Genomic DNA, 14603 nt, shown 5'->3' on the forward strand with positions numbered 1-14603 from the left:
GTGGCTCCCAGTGCTTACTGGTTTATACTGGCGCCCTCCCAGTCCAGGCCTGGGAACACCAGTGGGAGCTGGCAGCCAGGCAGGACCCCGAGGCCAAGCTGAACTTTGCCAGAGCCCTGCTGAGCTGTGACATCTCCAACTTCTCCATCTGGCACCACCGTCTGCTGGTGCCCGCCAGGAGCTCTGTGAAGGGCGAGGCTGGGATGCTGCCCCCTGAAAGGCTGAAGGAAGGTGAGGGATTCACAGGAAAAATTCCCACAATTTCACAGCATTCCCAAAATTTTCCAGTCCCTCCTTGCCTAAAGTGGAAGGTGGTGGGCTCTGCTGGGTTGAATGGGTAGACCTGGTGTCCCTAAATCCACATTGATTTCAGTGTGTAAACCCGATGTCTCAAAATTCTTGGTGCTAAAAATCCCACTTTTAGACTCAGAATTCCCACACTTTGGGCTGAAAACTGAGATTTTTCGGCTTATCTGGAGGCAAGAGCTCCCCCCCAGGCCACAGGTATTGGATCAAGGATTCCGGATTGGTTTCCAGGAATTCATCCAAGACTTCCAGAGTGTCAGCACTGCAATCCTTAAGCAGAAATTCCCAGAATTCAGCCCAATATTTCCCTCAAATTTACCCAAATTTCCCCATTTTAGCCCCAAATTTCTGCAAAATGCCCATTGACTTGGTGTTCCAAAACCCTTTTTCACTTCAATAGGGTAGACCTGGTGTCCCTAAATCCCTGTTACATTTATTTGGCTAGACCTGGTCTTCCTAAAAATCTCCATTGATTTTAAAGACTTCCAAGAAAACCTCAATTCATTGTAATGTGTAGACCTGATGTCCAAAAAGTTTTGGGTTAAAAGTGCCAGTTTCAGGGCTGAAAATTCCCAATTTTTGGTGGAAAAAAGCCCAAAATTTTGTTTCATTTCCCCCTGTCCTGGTTTAGAACAAATCTGGGAGGAAACTTCTGAAAGAGGTCCCTCTAGGAAAAAGGAGAAAAATTGGAGAGAAGTGGAAAAAAAGAAAACTGTTTATTCAACAGGCAACACACCTCCCAGAGCAACAATGAACAATATCAAACAGCAAAACCTCTCGCCGTTCCGAGGAGATGGCAGATTTAGAAGAGTTCTTTCCGTGGCTGCCCAGCTCACTCAGTCTGTTCTCAGTCCCTCCTGTGCTGGGGAATGCCCAGGCCAGGCCTGGTGGGCCACAGGTGTGAGCTCCCAGTGCTCCTCTGGGTTTTCAGTCCAGAGCAGGTTCAAACACTTCCAGGAAAAAAATAAAAATATTTAAAAAAACCCAACAAAACAAAGAATCCAGGGAGTTTCTCTGCCTCAGCTAGCCAAAAAACTAACCAAGAGCAAAGGAGAGCTCTCTCTCTCTCTCTGTCCACTGCAGACAACACAGTCTGTGAGCAGGAATGTGGGGGAGCCAGTGCAGTCTCTGATAACAAACTCTGCACTTCTTCTTTCCCCCCCTTCACTCCTGGAACCAGTCTTAAAGTTGCAGAATTTAATATTCAACACTAACAGAACAGACGATTTGGGGATACAGGCATCATACAGTCACCCCAAGACGGATGGATGATGATGATGGGTGGTGGAAGATGGATGAACAATGGATGATGGATGGACAATGGAATGGCAGTGGATGGACAGTGGATGGAGGAAGGATGGATGGATGGATGGATGGATGGATGGATGGATGGATGGATGGGTGGAAGTGATGGATGACAGATGGATGGGTGATTGGGTGGATGATAGATGGACTTGTTGATGGACAAGCAGTTGCCCAGGCCCATCACTACTCCCTCTCCATCACAGCTGCAGCCATGCCAGACGAGCTGCCCTGGCCCTCAGAAGACCCCAAAACAGAGCCCATCCCCCATCTGAGGCCGCTCCGGCACAGCCGGTGCTGGAGGAGCTGAGGGTCTCCAGCATCACGCCAGGCTCTGTGGGGCTGCAGTGGAGTGTCCCCAAGGGCTCCTTTGACTCCTTTGTGCTGCAGTACTGGGATGCCCAGGGCCAGCCCCAGGCCCTGCCCATCGATGGCGAGTCCCGCTCGGTGACGGTGCCGGGGCTGTTCCTGTCCCACCAGTACTGCTTCCACCTCTATGGATTGCAAGGTGGGAAAAGGATTGACCATGTGTCCACTGATGTCATCACAGGTGAGAGAGGGGCTCAGGACCCATCCGCACCTGTGGTGCATCCAAGCCCTCAGATGGTCCTTCAAGCTTGGGGAGTCTGAGAAAAGCTTCTGGGGCTTGAGATGGGGGTGAGAATGTGGAGGCCAGAGGGATGGCGAGTAGAGGGATATGTAGACCCATGGATGGATGATGGATGATGATGGGTCAATGGATGATGGATGATAGATGATGGTTGATAATGGGTCGATGGATGACAGATGATGGTGGGCTGTTGGTCAATAGGTTGGTGGAAGGATCAATGACTCCCTATTGTTTGGGGACCACTGGGATCCATCCATCCATCTATCCATCCATCCATCCATCCATCCATCCATCCATCCATCCATCCATCCATCCATTTATATTTTCTCCCCAAACATTCCTCTGTCCATTCATTAATTGTCCTTTCAAGTGTTCAATCATCACCCAAAGCAACCATCTCCTTCTGGACACCCCACTGTCCCTTCCTTCCTTCCTTCCTTCCTTCCTTCCTTCCTTCCTTCCTTCCTTCCTTCCTTCCTTCCTTCCTTCCTTCCTTCCTTCCTTCCTTCCTTCCTTCCTTCCTTCCTTCCTTCCTTCCTTCCTTCCTTCCTTCCTTCCTTCCTTCCTTCCTTCCTTCCTTCCTTCCTTCCTTCCTTCCTTCCTTCCTTCCTTCCTTCCTTCCTTCTCTCCATCCACACATCCTGTCTCCACCACACTTTGATCCTCTCTCCATTCCAGCTCCATCCATACTTCCCCACATTTCATGGTTGCACCAGTAGCACCTTTCCACCATCCCATTAGCACCTGGGTTGAGTAAACACTGACACTGGCACCAACACATCAATCATTGACCCTTCTAATGACACAGTGACTCTGTCATCCTCCATCATCAGCATCCATCATCCCTTCATCATCTAACATCCATCACCCATCATCCATCATCCATCATCCATCATCCATCATCCATCATCCATCATCCATCATCCATCATCCATCATCCATCAGCCATCAGCCATCATCCATCATCCATCACCCATCATCCATCACCCATCATCCATCATCCATCATCCATCATCCATCAGCCATCAGCCATCATCCATCAGCCATCATCCATCAGCCATCAGCCATCATCCATCAGCCATCAGCCATCACCCATCATCCATCATTCATCAGCCATCAGCCATCAGCCATCATCCATCATTCATCAGCCATCAGCCATCAGCCATAAGCCATCAGCCATCAGTCATCAGCCATCATCCATCTCGTCCATCATCCATCTCACCCATCATCCATCATTCATCATTCATCATCCATCATTCATCATTCATCATCCATCAGCCATCAGCCATCTCACCCATCATCCATCACCCATCATTCATCACCCATCATCCATCATCCATCTCACCCATCATCCATCATTCATCATCCATCATTCATCATTCATCATTCATCAGCCATCATCCATCATCCATCTCATCCATCATCCCTGCTATGCTCCCCTCCATCCTACATCCCAGAGTTGAGGAATTGGAAGCAGCTCAGGGTAGGAGTGATGGCAAATGGGTGTTGGATGATGAGGATGGAGGGGTGATGGATCAGTGGATGAGGGGCTCCTGGGTGCCTTGGATGGATTGGTGATGAATACACAGGTGGCCAGATGGGAGCACGTGTGGTTGAACCTGTGGCTGGTTTGTGTCCTGGGTAAGGGTAAGGGTGTTGGGGTGAGGCTTGGAAGGTGAGGGCAATTAAGGGGGTTGGAGAATGAATTTAAGGACTGGCTGAAGGAAAAAGGATGGGTAAAGGATGGAAGAATAATGGATGGAGGATGGATGAATGATGATGATGATGATGACAATGATGAGTGTTGGGGCAGGTGTTTTGACAGATCCAATCGCTTGATTGTTCAATGATCCAATAAAGGGAGAAGCTGATGAATCAGTTGTAGGAAAAGCCACATTGAAAGCCATGTGGTTGGACTAAGGGATTGTGGATGATGGATACTGGAATGAATGATCCAGGAGATGAAAGTGTGGATGGATGGATGGATGGATGGATGGATGGATGGATGGATGGATGATGGATGATGGATGGATGGATGATGGATGGACAGATGAGTGAATGATGGATGATGGATGGATGATGGATCGATGGATGATGGATGGATGATGGATGGATGATGGATGGATGGATGGATGGATGGATGGATGGATGATGGATGGATTGATGGATGGATGGATGGATGGATGGATGGATGATGGATGATGGATGGATGGATGATGGTGGGTATTGGAGAAATCAGGATGATGGATAATGTTGATTATGATGATGATGAAGATGGTGGATGATGGCAGATGCTGGTCAGTAAGTCCATGGAAGAGTCAGTGGTTGATTGGATGGGCTGGGGTCATTGGGTGCTCAGTGATGGGTGAGGAGGGAATGGTGAGAAGGGACTGGGAGGAGATGGTGCATGATGGATAATGGATAGTTGGGTGGATGATGGATGGACAAATGGATGGACATACCAATGCCCACACCCGTCAGTGTCCCCTCTCTGTTGTTGCTGCAGCTGACCCCGAGGATCTGCCCTCACCCTCAATGGACACCTCCACTGAGGCCCCCAGAGCTGACGTTCTCCAAACTGCACATCCCCAAACTGAGGCCCCTCCATCTGAGGCTCCCTTGACACAGGCAGTGCTGGGAGAGCTGAAGGTCTCCAGTGGCAGCCCCAACTCTGTGCAGCTGCAGTGGAACATCCCTGAGGGCTCCTTTGACTCCTTTGTGCTGCAGTACCGGGATGCCCAGGGCCAGCCCCAGGCCCTGCCCATCGATGGCGAGTCCCGCTCGGTGACGGTGCCGGGGCTGTCCCCGTCCCGCCGGTACCGCTTCCACCTCTATGGGCTGAGGGGAGGCAAAAGGAGTGACCACGTCTCCAGTGAGGCCACCACTGGTGAGGGGCTGCGGGGATTCCTCCAGGACCCCTCTGGGAATGGAGCTGGAGTGGGGACAGGGCTGGGAGTGGGGCCCAGGGGCAGCTCGGAGGGCACTGAGGACTTGGGGATTCAGGGGAAAGTGAGAGCAGGGATTGGAGGGGAGTGGAGATTTGGGGGAGTGTAACTCCTGGAGGGACTCTGATCACCTGGGGACTGGGAGGAACTGGGAAAAGCTAAGGGGGACCGGTTGGAAATGGGGTCTGGGGTCATGTGGGGCCTGGCTGAAACTGCGTGGAACTGGGGCAAACTGGGGCAAACTGGGGTGGAGCTGAGGACTGGCAAAGACTGGGGGAAACTGGGCACTGGGGAGGATTTGGGGGGTACTGGGAGTGAACTGGGAGGGACTTGTGGAAACTGGAGGAATATGAGGGATTCGTTATTGGGGTGACTGGGAACAGTTTTGGGGGGACTGGGACAGCTCAGGGACCAGGGAGAACAGTGGGATTAGAGGGGGCCTGGGAGCAACTGGGGCTGAGGGTGCTTGGGAGAACTGGGCAAAAGTGGGAGCTGGGGGTAGCCAGAGGACTGGGGGGAACTGGAGATTAGGGGCAATGTAGCACTGGGAGCAACTGGCAGGAGAACTGGGGGAACTGGAGGAATTGGGGACAACTTGGGACAACTGGGGGGTTTGGGAAACTGGGGGAACTGGGCCTGTGAGGAACTGGAGGGAACTGGGGACTGGGGGAACTGGAGGAACTGGGGATAACTGGGAGGTTTGGAGAACTGGGAGAAACAGGAGACTGGGGTGAACTGATGGCAACTGAGGGCTCTGAGGCCTGGGGGTAACTGGGAGGAACTGGAGGGAACTGGGGACTGAAGGGACTGGTGGAGATCGAGGTGAACTGGGAATGGGGAGGAAATTGGAGAATGAGGGGAAACTGAGTCAGGGGGGAATTGGGGTGGAGTTGGGGACTGGAGAGGACTGGGGGAAACTGGGAAGAACTCAGGGGACTGGGAGGTCCTGGAAGAAACAGGTCTGGCAGGCATTGGGGGAAACTGGGGGCTGAGGGTGACTGGGGGGGTCTTTGGGGGAAAATTTGGGGGAGTTGGGCCATGTCCATCGGGCACGGTGTGAGGGCAGGGCTGGGGGGCCCATGGGAGGGTTTGGGGTGTGGGGGTGGGGGGTTTGGAGTGACCACAGTGATTTTTGGGGTATCAGAAGGGGATTTGGGGCTGCTGTAGATGTCAGCAGTGTGTCCTTCCCCGGGTGGCCCAGGGACCCTGTGGGTGGGCTCGCTGTGACCCCGCAGTGCCCGGCTGCACTGGGACCCCCCCCGCGCCCCCCCGATGGCTACGAGCTGGAGTACGGCCCCCCCGGGGGGCTCCAGCAGGTAACGACCCCCCAAAAGGAACCTAAAAACCCCCGGGTGTCCCCCAATATCTGCTTGGGACCCCAGTAACACCTCGGGGTATCCCATTAGCCTCCTTTGGTAATGGCACCCCAATATCTCCTTGGGGGACCCCAGTGACCCTCTGGGAACCCCAATACAGCTCTGGGGGACCCCAATACCCCCCTGGGAACCCCAGTAACACCTCGGGGTATCCCATTACCCTCCTTTGGTAATGGCACCCCAATACAGCTTTGGGGGACCCCAATAATCCCTTTGAGACCCCAATACACCCCCTGGGAACCCCGCTGTCTCCATTGGGGTACCCCAAAACCCCCCGTGCCCCCCCAGACCCTGTGGCTGCCCCCCGAGGCGACATCGCAGCAGCTCTGGGGGCTGGAGCCCGCGGGGCGCTATGGGGTGCGGCTGTGGGGCCGAGGGGGACACCCCAAAAGTGCCCCCCTGGAGGCCTCCTTTGACACTCGTGAGTGGGGGAAGCTATGGGGGAAGGAGGGGCACCTGGACCCCCAAAAATGGGGGTAGGGTTATTGGGGGAAGTGGGGGGTATTTGGGGGTTATTTAGGGGGTTTTGGGGGTTAATTGGGGATTATTTGGGGTTATTTGGGGGTTATTTGGGGTTTATGGAGTCATTTGGGGGTTATTTGGGGCCCTTTTTTGGGGGGTCTGTGTCCTTTGAGGGGGGACAGCTGTACCTCTGGGTGCTTTTTTGGGAGATCTGTGTCTTTTGGGGGGACAGCTCCAGCCCTGGATCATCTGAGGGGGTCTCAGATCCTGGGGGTGTCACCCAGACCCCCAAATTTCGAATGGAGGCATTGGGGGGTGCCTGTGTCATTTTGGGGAGGGGTCACCCCTGAATTCCCAGAAACTTTTTGGGGTGTCTGAGGTGACCCCAATGCTCCCCCCAGCCCCACTCCCGCACCCCCATCCCCGGGACTGCGCCGAGGAGCAGCGGAACGGGCCGGGACCCTCCCGGGACACCCTCATCTTCCTCGGGGGGGACCCGGCCCGGCCCCTCCGCGTCTTCTGTGACATGGACACGGACGGCGGCGGCTGCCTGGTGCGACTGGGAGCACTGGGAGCACTGGGAGCACTGGGAGCAATGCTGGGGGGGGTCCTACAGGGGTTTAGAGGAGGATTTATGGCGTTTTTGGGGGGAAATTAGGGGGTTTGGGGGCAACTGGGGCGTCCTGAGGGGGTTTGGGGACAATTGGGGGTCCTGCAGGGGGTTTTGGGGAGGTTGAGGGGTGCTGGGGGGCACTGAGAGGGAACTTTGGGATACTGGGAGGGGGTGGGGGGCTCTACAGGGTTTATGGGGGAGAAATGAGGGGGTTTGGGGTAATTGGGGGGGTCCCGCAGGGGGTGTTGGAGGGCATTGGAGAGTTTGAGGGGTGCTGGAAAGGCACTGGGAGGGGACTGGGGGGCACTGGGAGAGACTGGAGGGGTTCTCTAGGGTTTATGGGATGGAAATTGGGATTTGGGGGATCAGAGGGGTTTTGGGGTTTTGGAGGGGGTGGGACTCGTACGCCCGCGGCTTCGGCAACGTCAGCGGCGAATTCTGGCTCGGCCGGGGGGGCCATGGGGATTTTGGGGGGCCCTGGGGATTTTGGGGGGGGACCTATAAAAATATCTGGGGGGACTGGGAGGCACTGCCAGGGTTTGGGGGAACTTTGAGGAGAGCCTGGGGCGGCAGCAGGGGGTACTCGGTGGGACCCCAAAATCTGGGGGATCCCCAGGGGTCCGAGAGGGGAACTCGTAGGATCCAGGGGGGGTCCCCCCAAATATTCAGATCTGGTTTTGGGGTCCGGGAAGGATTTGGGGGGGTCTCCAGAAGATCAGGGGACACTTCTGGGGTCCCCAAACATTCAAATCCGGTTTTGGGGTCCGGGAAGGATTTGGGGGGTCTCCAGGAGATCAGGGGACACTTCTGGGGTCCCCCAACATTCCGATCCGGTTTTGGCTTCCGGGAAGGATTTGAGGGGGTCTCCAAGAGTTCACTTTTGGGGTCTCCGAGAGTTTGGAGGTCTCCCCCAAATATTCAAATCCGGTTTTGGGGTCCGGGAAGGATTTGGGGGGTCTCCAGGAGTTAATGGGGCACTTTTAGGGTCCCCAGCAGTTTGGGGGTCCCCAATATTTCAGGGAGAGCACTGGGGGGGGGGACGGGGGATCTCGAGGGGACCCCGCAGGAGTCCTGGGGGTACCGGAGGATTTTTGGGGTGCAGGGAACGAGGCGCTGCACGAGCCGACGGCCGCGACCCCCACGGAGCTGCGCGTGGAGCTGCGGGCCGGTCGCGACTCGGCCTTGGCGATCTATCGCGACTTGGCCGTGGGCAGCGCCCAGGAGCGGTACCGGCTCCGCGTGGGAGCGTTCAGCGGCACCGCCGGGGCCGGGGGGGGGGTCCGGGGGGGTTTGGGGTGGAATTTTTGGGAGTCCTGATGGGATTTGGGATCCCTGGGGGGTTTGGGGGTTCACTGGATGGCAGAGGACTGTGGGGTCGCTGGTGGGTTTTGGGGTCCCTGGGGGTCCCTGGTGGTTTTGGGGTTTCTGGTGGATTTGGGGGTGCCTGATAAGTTTTGGGGTCCTTGGGGTATTTTGGGGTTTCTGATGAGTTTTGGTGGTTCCTGGTGGGTTTGGGGGTCCCTGGGTTGTTTTGGGAGTCCCTGGTGGGTTTGGGGGTCCCTGGGGTGTTGGGGAATTTTGTGAGGTCCTGCTGGGATTTGGGATCCATGGGGGGTTTGGGCGTTCACTGGCTGACAGGGGTCTGTGGGGTCCCTGGTGGGTTTTGGGGTCCCTGGTGGGTTTTGAGAATCTCTGGTGGGTTTTGGGGTCCCTGGGGGTATTGGGGTTTCGGGTGGGTTTTGGTGGCTCCTGCTGAGTTTGGGGGTCCCTGACATGTCCCCCCACAGGAGATGCCCTCTCCTACCACTCGGGCAGCCCCTTCTCCACACGGGACCGGGACTCCCGGGACCCTCGGGACCCCTGGGGCCGCCCCCACCACCCCCCCCACCCCGCGGCCTCCGGGGGAGCCTGGTGGTACCGAAACTGCCACTGTGCCAACCTGAACGGGCTCTACGGGACCCCCGGGACCACCAGGTACCCACCTGGGCCGGGGGGGGGCACGGGGTGGGGGATTGGAGGGGTCTGGGGGGGAATTCGGGGGGGTCTAGAGGGGATTTAAGGGGGTATGGGGAGCTATGGGGGGGATTTGTGGGGTCTGGAGGAGATTTTGGGTGAGTCTGGAGGAGATTTTGGGGGATATGGAGGGGCTCTGGGGGTCTTTGCAAGGGGCTTTGGGTATTTTAAGGGGGCTAGGGGAGGTCTAGGGTGGGCTATAGGACTATGGAGGGGTCTGGGGTGTATGAGGGAATCTTTGGGAGGGTCCATGGGGCTCTCTGAGGGTCCATAGGGGTCTGTGGGAGTCCATAGGGTTCCATAGGGCCCTGTGGAAAAAGGGTCTGTGGGATCTATAGGGCCTGTGTGGTCCTGTAGGGCCTGTGGGGATCTCTGTGGTCTCTGGGGTGTCTATGGGGATCCCTAAGGGTCCATGAGTGCCCATAGGAATCTGGGGGGCGTCTGTGGGGTCTCTATGGGGATTTATGGGGGTCTCTGGAACTCTCCAAAGGTTCTGACCCCCCAGCTCCCCCACAGGGCATCCACTGGTTCCCCTGGAAAGGCTTCAACGTCTCCATCCCCTTCACTGAGATGAAGCTGCGGCCACAGCGTGGCTGAGGGGGCTGGAGGGGGGTCCCAGAGTTTGGGGGGGTCCCTGGGGCGTCCCAGATGGGATTTGGGGAGGTTCAAAGGTGAAGCTTTTATGAGTGGGTAATAAAAGCTGATGGTGGCTCTCCTGCCCTGGGGTGAAGCAGCGTCAGGCTGAGGTCAAGGTCATCCCCAGGGTCAAGTGTGGCTCCAAATGGTCCTTGTGGTTCTGGTCCCAGCGTCACTTGGAGTGCTGGACCCCATCCCTCACCGGCCCTGGACATGCTGAGATGTTCCCAGCCTGGCCAACACGAACATTTCCGTGGCAAATGGGAACATTTTGCATCTCGAGGCTCAGCATGGCCTCGTTTGCCTCCCTGGAGATGCACACAGCGATCACAAGAGACAGAAAACCACGAGGCCACCCAGTGGCACAGAGCCCACGCTGAAAGGCTCCTGCCCTGGGATAAGAACGGGGAGAAACCTCTCCCTGATCACTGGCCAAACACACTCCATGTAGGAGAATGACCTGAAGTTATTGCCCAAAAAATCAGAAGACATTGAGAAGTAAAATTACAAGCACCTTTCCCCCATCCTTTCTCCTTCCTGAGCTCTCCCTCCTCCCCACACGATGACCATTGTGACTCCAGGGACACGAAAACGACACCAAAAATAGTTTTATTAAAAACAGAATGTTTAAATTGCAGTAGAAAATAGAGCAGCAGAAGCCAAATCTGGACTTTAGATACAAAAGGACCCAGATGAACACGAGGCCCTGGCTCCTTTCCTTTCCCTGCCCACAAACCCATGCCTGGGGAGCTGACAGGAGCCCAGCACAGGCACAGGGAGCCTTCCCACGGGCTGCACATCCAAAGCCTTGGGAGCGCCTGGGTCACCCCAAACCTCACCTGTGCCACTGGCACCTGCAGCTCTGGGCACTCTCCAAAACGCTGCATCAGACACCGGGCCTGGAATGTCCCGGCTTTAAGCACACACCTGCGGGAAGCACAAAACATTGCGGCTTTAGGGCCGGCCTGAGCAGAGCTCCGGGCTCAGAGCCCGGCCCGGGGACTCGATGGCACCGCGGGCAAAAGCTGCGCTGCCGGAGGGAGGGAGGGAGGGATGGCCGGGCCTCAGAGTAATTCTAGAGCTAAAGCGGTGAGAGACATCAGCTCGCCTCAGATAATACATGCCAGCGCTCATCCCGGGCCGGCCAGCGCCTCCTCCTCCTCCTCCTCCTCCTCCCCTTCCTTCCACAGCCCCGGCACCGGCACCCACACAGAGGATCCCCCCCGTTCCCCGCTATCCCCCCAATCCCCGCTATCCCCCCAATCCCCGCTATCCCCCAATCCCCGCTATCCCCCCCCAATCCCCGCTATCCCCCCGTTCCCCGCTATCCCCCCCAATCCCCGCTATCCCCCCCGTTCCCCGCTATCCCCCCGCGTTCCCCGTTATCCCCCCCGTTCCCCGCTATCCCCCCGTTCCCCGCTATCCCCCCAATCCCCGCTATCCCCCCCGTTCCCCGCTATCCCCCCAATCCCCGCTATCCCCCCAATCCCCGCTATCCCCCCCCGTTCCCCGCTATCCCCCCGTTCCCCGCTATCCCCCCAATCCCCGCTATCCCCCCAATCCCCGCTATCCCCCCGTTCCCCGCTATCCCCCCAATCCCCGCTATCCCCCCCAATCCCCGCTATCCCCCCGTTCCCCGCTATCCCCCCCAATCCCCGCTATCCCCCCGTTCCCCGCTATCCCCCCCGTTCCCCGCTATCCCCCCAATCCCCGCTATCCCCCCCAATCCCCGCTATCCCCCCGTTCCCCGCTATCCCCCCCAATCCCCGCTATCCCCCCGTTCCCCGCTATCCCCCCCCGTTCCCCGCTATCCCCCCGTTCTCCCGGTCCCGTCCCGCACCCCGCGGCCGCTCCCCAGGATCATCCGCCCGCGCTGCCCCGGGAGGAGGAGCCGCCGCCAGGATCCGCTCCCGGGCCGTGCCCGCCTTGCCCTGGATCCACCCTCATCTCCCCCGCCTCCATCCCCATCCCCCTCCACTCTCGGGGCATCCTTCTCCACCCCAGCCGGCTCCATCCCCTCTGCCTCCATCCTGGGACCATCGATAAAAGATCCGTGTTAATCACAAAAGCATTGGGGTTTGTATAAACCAGAATACTAAGCTCTGAACTGAAGCATGAACACTAGATAAAAGAAATGATATGATTAAATAGTTCTGTTTAAAATCACCTTGTTATATTATGCTATGTTATGTTTTCCAAGTAAGCTGCATGGACAACCAGCTTGCAATATCAGTCTTCCCGATAGCCCTTCCTGCCTTTGTTTGATCAGTGCTGCCAATCTCAAGGAGCAGACTTCCAGATTTCACTGGTGGTTATCTACAAGGACCAGACGGTTATCTGTGAGACTGACTGTCTCCCGAGAGTTTGTGAATTGGGATAAGGACGTTTATTCGACCACCACTGCTTACCTGGTGTTATGAATGATGTTCTATTTTTTCCAATTTATCAAGCAACAAGATTAAATTTAATAGTAAATTTTTAAATAGTAACAAAATGAATACAATCAAAGTATTGGAGATGACAATTAAAGTATTGGAGATGAAACAATCAAAGTGCATATATTTAAGAATATACAAATGTTATGAATGGTTTTCTATTTTTCTAATTAAACAAACAACAAAGATAAAAAGTAACAACAAATTTTTAATAGTAACAATTATAAATGAATACAATCAAAAGTATTAAAGATGATTACAAAAATTATTGAAACTGAATACCATCCAAGTAAAGTATTACAGTTGTATAATTTGGGATGGATAAAATTTGAGAGTAAGTGTTTTAGTATAATTGAGGTTCGTATAAAGCATAAGCAAAACCGACCGGGGGTACGGGGAGTGGCTCCCATTCCTCTCGTACCAAAGCATCCAGGCTAACAATCCCACTTATTGACTGTAGGCTACAGAAGTTTCTAGAAAGCTCCTCCTAGTTTCTATTCCTAAAATCTACGTAACTATACTGCACGGTGCATGCTCTACTAATGGGTTAGGGGGTCTCTCATCCTTTTGAGGGTCTTATTTCCGATGAAGGCTCATCATCTTCATCAGTGACCGAGGTGTGACCTGCAGGTAGCACAGGCGCCCTGTGTGACTGAGCAGATGTTTTCCATAACATGACTCTAATTAAGTCCCATGCTTGGAATCATTCCATTTTTGCCCATTTCAAGGTTGAAGCTCTATTTCTAGATGCTGCTTATCAGACCTACGTCCTTCTACTATTCTTATCTGACTTTCTTCCAACCTTCTTCTTCGACTCCCAACATCTGGAAGATGTCTTTTGTCCTGTCTCACCCATCTCCCCCCCTTTCACTCAGTAACAATTGTCTTCTATTGATCTAAATACAATTTTGCTAATATAGTTACAATTTAATTAGCACGAATCACATTTATCACAATTCCCCCATTTCTTTTTTTTTAAAATCATTTTGATTCGTGCTTTAGAAGGTTGTTACTTGGTATTGTCTATGTTCCTTCATACTAGCCTCCATTTTTTCTAACATTTCTCGTGCGGTTTCCAGCTTTTCACACTCCTTCTCAAATTTGATTAACATTTCTCGTGCCAGGGTATTCTCTTTGCATTCAGTCACCACTTTTTCGACCTCTTTCCCTTGAGTGCGATTAGATTGCGCTTTCAGTACCATTAAGGGGTTTATTTTCCCTTTTGCTGTTAATTCTGGATCTATAGGTATGGCTGTAAGTTGCATTCCTTGAATTACTGAGTGTATTAGTCTGATTAGACATGGTATCATGCAAGGCAGAAACAATAGACCTAAAACAGAACACAATAGCATGAATCCTAATTTTTTCCACCACACACCCCCAAAAAGATTATCCCACCAGTCAGCTTTCAGGATAGAATTCCATTTTTGAACTGGTACATGTGCCACTCTTTTAATTTCGTCAGCAAGTTTGGTGATGGCTTCCCCGTGGTCATCTATTTCCACACAGCACTCAGATTCATTAAACCTCCCACCAACTCCTCCTTCTTCTGCCAACAGATAGTCTAGGGCAATTCTGTTTTGATATACAAATGCTCGCATTTGTGAATGCTGTTTGGCCAACAACTTTAAAGCGTCTGCTGTGTGGTTTGAGACGACTTCCACTATGGCCTGGAGCCTTATCAACCAGTTTAATAGGTAAATTGAAGTTCTGTATCCCCAAGACCCATGCTGAGCCCAAGTAGCAGGTTCATAGTATGCTATAATTCTTTCTGCAGGCCATTCTTCATCTTTCCATTTTTGGTTTCCTTCCGCCATCGGAAAGTCAAGATTTAATTCTCTTTTTTTTTTTTTTTTTTTTTTTTTTTTTTTTTTTTTTTTTTTTTTTTTCTTTCTAAGGTTTCAT

The 14603-nt window shown here is 54.0% G+C and overlaps 1 long non-coding RNA gene and 1 other non-coding gene across 3 annotated transcripts; both read right to left on the reverse strand.

Moving 5' to 3' along the window:
• Positions 1–1003: 1003 nt before the first annotated feature.
• LOC148220864 (uncharacterized) lies at positions 1004–12144 on the reverse strand. 2 transcript variants are annotated; one of them, XR_015808820.1, is made up of 3 exons: positions 12104–12144; positions 11103–11190; positions 1004–1256 (listed from the first exon to the last, which is right to left on the reverse strand). It is a non-coding gene; the product is annotated as an uncharacterized LOC148220864 (long non-coding RNA). The 2 variants fall into 2 exon arrangements; XR_015808819.1 differs by lacking the exon at positions 12104–12144 and having other exon boundaries at positions 11103–11427.
• LOC148220865 (small nucleolar RNA SNORD45) lies at positions 11322–11405 on the reverse strand. Its single transcript, XR_015808826.1, has one exon. It is a non-coding gene; the product is annotated as a small nucleolar RNA SNORD45 (small nucleolar RNA).
• Positions 12145–14603: the final 2459 nt, after the last annotated feature.

Source organism: Sturnus vulgaris, chromosome 30, assembly GCF_052056855.1.
Source record: "Sturnus vulgaris isolate bStuVul1 chromosome 30, bStuVul1.hap1, whole genome shotgun sequence".
In the NCBI taxonomy this organism is placed as follows: Eukaryota; Metazoa; Chordata; class Aves; order Passeriformes; family Sturnidae; genus Sturnus; species Sturnus vulgaris.